Source organism: Protopterus annectens, chromosome 5.part0 (assembly GCF_019279795.1).
Source record: "Protopterus annectens isolate FY-2018-M chromosome 5.part0, PAN1.0, whole genome shotgun sequence".
In the NCBI taxonomy this organism is placed as follows: Eukaryota; Metazoa; Chordata; order Ceratodontiformes; family Protopteridae; genus Protopterus; species Protopterus annectens.
In genome coordinates this window covers 1,963,880,725-1,963,890,724 of record NC_056735.1, presented here as the reverse complement: position 1 = coordinate 1,963,890,724, position 10,000 = coordinate 1,963,880,725, and positions in this window count along the sequence as shown.

Here is a 10,000-nt window from a genome sequence, read left to right as displayed (position 1 = left end):
GACTCCAAACACTGGCCAGTCTGTAGATATCCCTATGGGTTGGAGTTTCCCCAACCACATAACACTGTCCTGACAGATATTAAATAATGTCGATCAGCCATATGCACACAGACCCTGTTAAACCAGTATTACTTAAAATGTAGAAAAGCAAGACTTACAATCTGTCCTCATGCCTGGAACATCCCCCTCCTATTTGTTGGCTTGGCTCCACAGTGTATGTTGTAAGAGGTATATCCAACTACCCTCTGTGATGTTGTTTGTTAAACACCGACATGAAGTCCTGCTCACAGTGAATGAAAAGGGCCAACACCCACATGATGTTCTTTGTTATAGGAGTGTGTTTCCATGCAATTGGCTATGGGAATGATACCACAGCTTTTCCACATGCAATCAACTAGTGGTGGACTGCAATTTGTGCATAGGCCATCAGCTGATCATGAGTATCACTTACAAAACACAAGCTGCTGCCTAAGCAAAGCAGGTGTACTTTTCCACATCCACCAGAGAGGAAATGAGAGAGACAACGTAAGAAAGGACAGGGATAAGAAAGTAAGAGCTAAGCATGTTTGTGTCACACACTTACCAGTACTGGGTTTCAACCCCCTATTTATGTATTGCTATTAGATTTTTATGCAGTTATTGCATGCACCATGGAGCTTATATGTTGGAGAGCTGTCCAAAGGAATCTTTGAAGGTGAGTGACATCAGCAACAGTGATAAAGGAGGGATAAGGTAACTGTAGTACACATGGCTGTCCACAAATGCAGGTGTCAAGGAAGACACAACCACACTCTCTCAGGGACTCACACACATTATTACAGTTGACAGGGTCAGGATTAGAATTCCTAACTTACTAGTTTGCTACATTACAGTATAACACATGTATCACATGCGCCACAGAGGTTATCAGGCTGATATATGGGCAAAGGGTATGTCAAGGTGACTGACATCAGAAGGCATGCTACAGTAGGGAAATGGGAGGTGTAGTGAGTGTGAATGGCTTCCAAATCATTAACCTCCACATACACACACACACACACACACACACACACACACACACACACACACACACACACACACACACACACACACACACAGAATTGCCAGTACTGACAAGCAAGGGTTCATTGCTTCACAGGTGTGTAGTAGCTGACTATATCAGAAGGCTGTACAAGGCTAGGCAAAGGGTGTACCTTGGCATCAGGCCACATGACAATGGTCTGCAGTGTGGCTCAGGGCTGTAGTCCCTGGATTGGCCCACACACGTGGGTATTGTATTCACCATCCACTCACCTGGGTTACTATTGTGGGTGGCCAGTTCTGTGCAATGGTTGCCATGTATGTGTTCTATATTCCATAACATGGACAATGTCTGGGTTGTGCACATGTCCCACATGCATGTTCTGTGACATGTGGAAGTGTAGCTGGCATGTCTGGGGCATGTTGTGTGGACAGATTATCATCTGATGTGGCATTCCTGACCTCATGTGGTGAGAACTGGCTATGGAACTGAGATTGTGCCTGCACCTACATTGATAGCATGATACAGGTATGCACTGGTGTTAGTGGTGTCTGTCCATACAGGGCATATGTATAAGGCATGGTATTTCCTTTGTAGGTTACATTTGCAGACTCTACAGTTGTTGCAGTTGTCCAGTGGGGAACATAGCAAAGGACCACTGTAAGCAATTATTTGCCTATTGTAGGAATGGAAGAGGGTGCCAAGTCCTCAGTAATCCACTGCAATCACTCTGTGGTTACTATCTGTGGGCAATATGCAGGAACGTACCAATATAGTGGTTGTTGCCTAGCCAAGTGTATTTGTGTATGAGACATGGGTGAAGAGTGTTCTCTGGGTAATACAAGGGTTGCCTATATTGTTCACCAATCCATAATGTCAAATGTAGGGGTATGGATTGTCTACACCAGCCTCTCTGCTGTTTGACATCTGTTGTCCTTGTCAAGTGCAACCAAATAACACCAACTAGAGACAACCAGTGTTAAAAATCTCCACAAACTTAACAAAAGTAACACTGCTGCAGCTGGATAAACGAACAGTTCCAATTTATTTAAAATAAATCCACAAGTTCAGATTGAGCACTTTCTTCCCTTTGAAAAGGGATTTCATCAGAATCTGCCATTTCTAATCCAATTTCCCCTTAAATACTAAATTAATAAATTACATCATCAAATTAACTACATAAAGCAACACATCCTTATAAACTTTAAAATACAGTATATCATAGTTAAAAGTAAACTGCTAAAACATTGTCTTTAATAAAACTACACATAAAATGTTTTTTAAAAAAATAACTACAGATTTCTAAATATGAATTATTTCATAAAGGCTGCTTTTTTATATAACAAGGGCTTGATGGAAATTTTGTCATTAAGTCCAGGGTCTTGGCTTGCCTGTAACTTAATTTGCCACCTTACCTCCTTTTCCTCTGTTAAGTCCTTGTCAGGTGGACATTGTGACATATAGTAGATCCTCAATATAAGAAATTTGCAAAATCCGCCCCACAATGAGTCCTGTTATTACACAATCACAGTTGCCTCCAAACAGGATACTTATGACAAACACACACAGACACAAACTTGCCACTACTGAGATTCAAACCCCTACCTATGTATTGCTACTACGGCTTACCACATTATCACATGCGCCACAGAGCGTATAGAGCTAGCCCTCCTCCAAAGCTGTATTTCAAGGTGAATGACATCAGCAGGCCTGCCAAAGTAAGGCAATGGATAGTGTTGTGACTGACCTCAAAAGCATTGATCCCTTCACACACAGACACACACACACAAAGAGTTTCACAGTTGCCATGTCTGTGATTAGAACTCCTACCTAACTAGTACATCACACTATAGTGTTACGCAGTTATAGCATGCACCATGGAACTTATAGGGCTAGCCCTTCTTCAAAGGTGTATTTCAAGATGAATGACATCAGCAGGCCTGCCAAAGTAGAGCAACGGAAAGTGTAGTGACTATGACTGGCCTCAAAAGCATTGATCCCTACACACACAAACAAACACATACACATAGTTTCACAGTTGCCATGTCTGGGATTAAAACTCCTACCTAATTAGTACATTATACTATAGCATTGCGCAGTTATAGCACGTACCATAGAGCTTATAAGGTTAGCCTTTCTCCAAAGGTGTATTTCAAGGTGAATGACATCAGTAGGCTTGCCAAAGTAGGGCAAATGAAAGTGCAGTGACTGGCCTCAAAAGCATTGATCCCTACACACACACACACACACACACACACACACACACACACACACACACACACACACACACACACACAGAGTTTCACAGTTACCATGTCTGGGATTAGAACACCTACCTAATTACTACATTATACTATAGCATTACGCAAATATAGCATGTGCCATGAAGCTTATAGGGTTAGCTCTTTTCCAAAGATGTATTTCAAGGTGAATGGCACCAGCAGGCTTGCCAAAGTAGGGCAATGGAAAGTGTATTGACTGCGACTGGCCTCAAAAGCTTTGATCTCTACACACACAAACATACACCCATAGTTTCACAATTGCCATATCTGGGATTAAAACTCCTATATCACACTATAGCATTACACAGTTATAGCACGCGACACAGAGCTTATAGTGCTAGCCCTTATCCAAAGGTGTATTTCAAGGTGAATGACAGCAGCAGGCTAGCTAAAGTAGGGCAATGGGGAGTGCAGTATGTGTGAATGGTCCATAAACCATTTGTCTGGAAGCACACACACAACCCTCAGTCACACACAAGTTTACATTTGACAGGACCATATATACAACTGCTAGATGAATAATGACTTGTACTGTCATGTTACACAGTTATCACAAGCAACGCAGACACTATAGTGCTGAGGGATACCAGAAGCAAATGCCTATTGTGGTAGACATTTGTACATCATGTGATATTGGCCAATTGGATGTGTGCTGGGTGGGACAGACCTCATGATGGGAAGCTCTTTGTCACTGTCTGCCACTCTCTTCTCCACATCTATGTATGTGTATGTTTGACCTATTATAGTGTGTTGTCCTTGGATATGTGTGTGTATTCCTATCCGATGAGTGTGCAAAGCATGACTGGTGTGCAATGTGGAGTGTGTGCACAGACATCTGAGACTGACAGATATGTATACTCCACTGTCATTGCCAGACATTTTCTTCATTTCTGTAAGTGTGGGAGCATGCCCAGTATGACCTTCTGTATTGAATGTGTGAATGCATTCCAGGTAGGTTGTACTCCAGTGCAGGCATTTGTGTTCTACACCTACAGCTAGCAACCTGTTTCTGCAGGATATCTGTAGATAGGTTGACAAGATGGGGTCACAATGGGCAAAGGATATTGGGATATTATAACGAATTGTGTCTATGCTGCTTCTGCTACATGGTTTTGGTGTTAGCAGAGATATTCAGACATATGTACTATTTTACAGTGTGATGTTTTATGTTATCAACTATTGACAGGTATACATATTTGCTTGCAGTAATTTCCTGGGGAATACAAGACGAATGAAGCTGTGTCCAGTATTGTGGTCTGCAGCCTACATATTCTTGCACAATCATGCCATTCTGGAGGGGGAGCTGCAGACACTTGCTGATGGGTCTGTGTAAATGGTTCAGCACCTTAGTACTCCAGTGGCTGAGGATCCCATGCTTGTACATCTATCAACATGACAGAATGGCCATATCCTGCTGTGGCCATACCTCACAACTGTACAGATTCACACAGGTTACCCAGAGGCAGGGCTCATATTTCTGGTCATTACCCATTCACATTGTGGTTTACGAGCAGGTTTGTAGCCACCCATTCCTGTGTTTGCAGGCAGGGATAGTATGCGCACACATCTGAGTTTCAGACTTCACACACTCCATGGCATCCATGCTTCTACCCCCCCCTCTGTTATTCTATACTCTTTTGAACATTATGCAAATGATATCTGATAAGTATCCCTATAGTTATCACTTCAACCCAGCAGTATTTAAGGGTTGGTCCACAGTTCATGTAGTAGGACATGGACATGCTACTGGGATTTGTCAACATGGCCTTGCATTTGTGTTCTGTGGACTGTGTTATGTCGTTATTTGGGAGTCAGTGAGACAGCATACATTGGCAGTATGGGCGAGACACAGGCCTTTGACAGAGGACTGTAGGGCATTTGGTAGTGATACAGGCTATCTGTAGCAGGCCAGTGCATTGTGCCACTCCTGCAGTCCCAGGCTGCAAGCCACTGCATTCCCCTGGGGTGAAGGGCAGATGTGCAAGCTGTTAATGGCAATAGTTTCTTTCTTTATTAATCCATTGGTGTGGATGCTGGCAGGGTGCTGTTTACAGCTAGGGCTACACCTGCATGAGACACCTCTTCAGCATGGTGCATTCTGTGGATATTCCCATACAGAGGTGGGGGCCATATTGTACTCATTCCCAACAGCAGGGATATGTTCTTTGAGGTACCTGTGGCTGATGGTGGGGTGAGCTGAGTGCATGTGTGCTATGGAAGCTACTTGCAGCTGACTCACAGATATACGTGGGGTATTCCACATATGCTGGCTTGTGGGGGGACATCAGCGGTTTCTCAGTACTTCATACCTGTGCCTTTTGTGGTCTGCCAGTGTTTGGCCAGACTACATCAGTATTCCATACTACACAGCCAACTAACGTGCTGCTAACCTGTATGTACACATCCAAAGGTGTGCCCATTTGACAGTAACATTTTATACACTCTCGGTCTAGGGTACTTCCACTTGTTTACTGTTTGTATGTCTGGGCCCACATTCATGCCATGTCCATCTTTCAGATGGTGACAGACATTACATCTGAACAATTAGTATGGATTACTGCTGGATTGTGTCTTGCTAGGATGGATTGCATTTGGCACTGAAGTTGTGAGAACTTGGCCTTGCCATCAACAGTACTGGTCATTGGCCACCGGGACACAACCCTCCATTCCTGCATGCTGACCACTTTCACACAATATACAACACACAACAACCTAACACACAGAGCACTGCATATTATACACGTGCAACAATCTATCCTGCTACTTTGGACAGCTCAGGTAGTCTGTGTTCCACTGTTATTATACCCACACATACATGTTACTAAATTTCTGCATAGGATTGTGGGGGAAGGCACACCTGGCAACTGTAAACATTTGCTATGACTGTAACTGGTATTTCAGGTACTCTGTTGGCTTCCATTTCATTATGTATTCTGACCTATCATGCAGACTAGAGGCATATCAGTGCAGTACAGTTTTTAGGTTTTACTGACCTACATTTCAGTTTTAGACTTCTTACCCTTCAGAACTAACATCCCTCTGCCTGACCTGTTGTAGTCTGTCTGTGTAGGTCTGGAGGGGGGGGGGGTTGTTCTCCAATGCCATCACTCGGAGGCCTTAGCACAGCCTTTCTTTGTGTTTGACTACACCTGTCCTGCTGGCTGAGACTGTTGGGTATGTGAGCCTCACTGACATGCATGTGTGTGCCCTATGGAAACACATTTGGCCCATCACATGTCCTGCAGTGGGTTTTGTCACTTTGTCTAGTACTGCCTGCTATGTTGACACCAGTATTTGTTATGGATTTCATGCTGCCCATATAGGTGTCTACTATCTTCTGCTATCCCATTCAGCCACGCAATTCCCTTGCATGCTCACATCTGTACCATAGATACAAGTAGTAGGACATACTACTCCTTGCAGCAATTAATAGTGAGAGTGACTTACCTTGTGGCTGTGCCAGTACTGAGGATGGTGCTGGAGGGCTGACTATGTCAAATCCACATAGTACACTCCCTATATGTGGTTAAGCACAGGTAGTGTCATGCTTGGCATCCCTTTTACTGTATGTGCAAGTCAGAAAGAGGTGTAATTTCCTGGGTTCCTACCATGTCAGTGCTATGCGTTGCCTCTTTGCCGAGGCCTGGGCATACTGGGCACACCTCCTTCTGCCTACAGGAGTAGTCTCAGGTTGTTCCTCCTCCGTGTCACTCTGCACCTGTGCTGGCCTTGGCAATGGTCGGGGGCTGTGTGGCCCTGCCCCATGCTGTTCCTGCTGCAGCAGTTTCCACAGGATCATATTGTGCAGGATGGCACATGCAATAACAATTTGGGTACATGTAGCTGGTGAGTACTGCAAAGCTCCACTGGATATGTCCAGACACCGGAACCGTGACTTGAGCATCCCATGCTCTATTATGATTCTGATCTGTGCATGTGCCTCATTATGGAGTTCTTGTTTGGGTGTGTGTGCATTTCTGATGGGTGTCATCAGCCACAGCTCCAGTGCATAACCAGCACCCCCCACTAGGTGGCCATATGGGATGTCCCCATTGGCAAATCTCTGGTACAGCTGCATCATATGCCAGATGTGGGAGTCATTGTACATTCCAGGACTGCCAGCACACACATTTATTATAATGCCCTGGGCATTGCACACAACCTGGCAGTTGATGGAGGGGAAGCTCTTCCAGTTTATGTAGACTGCACCATGCTCACCTGGTGGTGCTTTGATGTGTATGTGCGTGCAGTCAATAGCACCCATTACCTCAGGGTTTTCTGCTATTTGGTGGAAGAGATGCAGATTGCTGGCCAACGCCTCACGGATGTTGAGGAAATATATGTGTTCACTGGCATCTGCTGACATGGCATCCAGGAATTGGTGGAGTACCCTGGATGCTGATGCCTGTGAGATCCCCATGATATCCCCAGTTGGCCTTTGGAAGGTACCTGTGGCTAGTATTTTTAGGCCTACACATACCTCGGTATCCGCTGGGATGGGTTCCCCTCTGTTGGTTCTGTGTGTGAGGCGTGGCTGGCACAGCTCAACAATTTGCTGTAGGAGGTCCCTGTCCACCCTATAGTGCTCCACTATCTCCAGCTCATGTAGCCCCTGGTAGGTTACACTGGGTCTGTATACTCTTCTCCTTCTCCTCACTGTGGGTTGGTCATCAGCAATGTCATCCTCAACACCCTCAGCCTCTTCCACATGTTGATTTACAAGAGCAAAAGCAGCCCCTATCATTTTGTTGCTTTCGTTATGTAAAATTTCCCCATTTGTGTACGTTGGTGATGTAGAGTTTGTGGGAAAAGCCAGAGGGAAAGGAGTTTGCCTGGTTCTGATACAGTTCACCTGCCAACTATGCTAGTTCTCCGTGATTATATTCCTACTGCTGTTTTCCCTTCCCATTGCCTTCCTGTTTAAGCCCCAAGGTGTGCTGCACAAACCCATTGCTCAGATGTGAATGGAGCTGCTATTTCTTGGTTTATTTATTTATTTTGTTTAAAACCTGGTGCATGGCATGCACACACGTTTAGGCAATTTAAACACCGCTAGGCAGTTTCAGACACACACCCTTCCTTAGCTCTGCTAAGCTAAGGACAAACCCAAGCCACAGAGCTCCAATAAGCTTACAGTATGTCGGACACACCCCTCTATGATGTCATCTAACTCTTAGGCTTGCACCATTGTTTGCCTGCACCTACATGGTTGGGTGCTGGCTAGCAATGAGGGGAAATCTGTGATTCAGTATCATTCCCCTCATTTGCATAGAACTGACTGCTAATGCCTAGTTACAAGTCTAACACTGAGCCTTACCCCTTAGCAACCGCTATTCAATGGCCTTGTTGTCTTCTGCCTGCCCTTGACTATAATGGCAAAATTTAGATTTTTGCCTAAAAAGCTTTTTTCAAGGTTTTATTTTTATTTTCAGGCCGATCCCATTTGCATGCCGCTGCCCTATGCTTAAACGGACGAATTTGACCAAAAAAAAAAAGTTATTTTTTGTTATTTTGAAACTATTTTCCTATGCTAATTGCCATATATTTAGCCATTATCATGCCTTCCACATTATATACACCCTTTATTTGGAGCTGTCATGGCTCCGTTTTGTAGTTTGCAGAAATGTACTCGGTTAGTAGCCGAAAACATTTCTGCAGGTTACACTAATCCTGCAAGGAAGACTGCCTGCTTCCTGGATTGCTAATTCACCTCATTTGCATGGTTTTCACCTGCAAATAGGGTAATTAGCATACAGGAGCTGTGTCCTTGCAGAAATAGTGCAGGAGCGCTCATGCACATCCCGGGAGCTTGTTCCTGGATCTCTCGGCAGCCATATTGACTCCAGCAGCTCTTGCACAATTCCTGCACACTGTGCAGAGCTTGCTGAATCCCGGGGAAAATCTCTAAATTGTTTATTGAGTTTACTTACTCCATGAAATATTTCAAAGGTTATAGTATGGAAAGCAACAGTTGCTATGATCACACAATAAATATAATGTTGCTGTAATTTTCTTCATTGAGTTTTATCCACAGTACTGCTATATTTTCATTGCAGACTTTAGGACATTTAATGTTTGCTATTTATTTTGTTTTGCTTGCAGTATTTGTTTGCTATGACAGTTGTAATTATATGTAACCTGTGGGCACACATAAGAATAGAACTAATGAGTATTCACTTTTTAAGAAAATTAATTGTTCACATGCATACATATATAACGGCAACAAAACATATTTTATACTTCACCAGAATTCTCTTTAGAGTGAGTGGGTATCAACAGACTTAATTAGACAAAACATTTAAAAGGCAAAAGTTGTCCCTTCTTTGTATTTAAAGTAGTGCATGGCTAACTTAAGGCTAACAACAGAAAGTCCCTCAACTCAGCTGGAATTCAAATGCTAACAAGAGGCCAAGATGCTAGACATTTAGTGATGGGGAAGTAGACTGAGTGCCCAGACAATACAGGTCAGATGTCAGGACGATAGGAGTATCAACGTACTATGAGTGTTCCCTAAAGAGAATGGAAATATCATGGAAAGTACTTAGCCATTTATAGGTTCATAGGTTGGTACTAGGCTATCAGCCTTAGGGCCTAAACAAGCCTAGCCATGACAATTCCCTGGCTATTTCTTCCCACACTATTTACTTCCCTGGACCCCTGTCTAGCAGGGCGACTGACGTGATCCCCGGGGTGGATT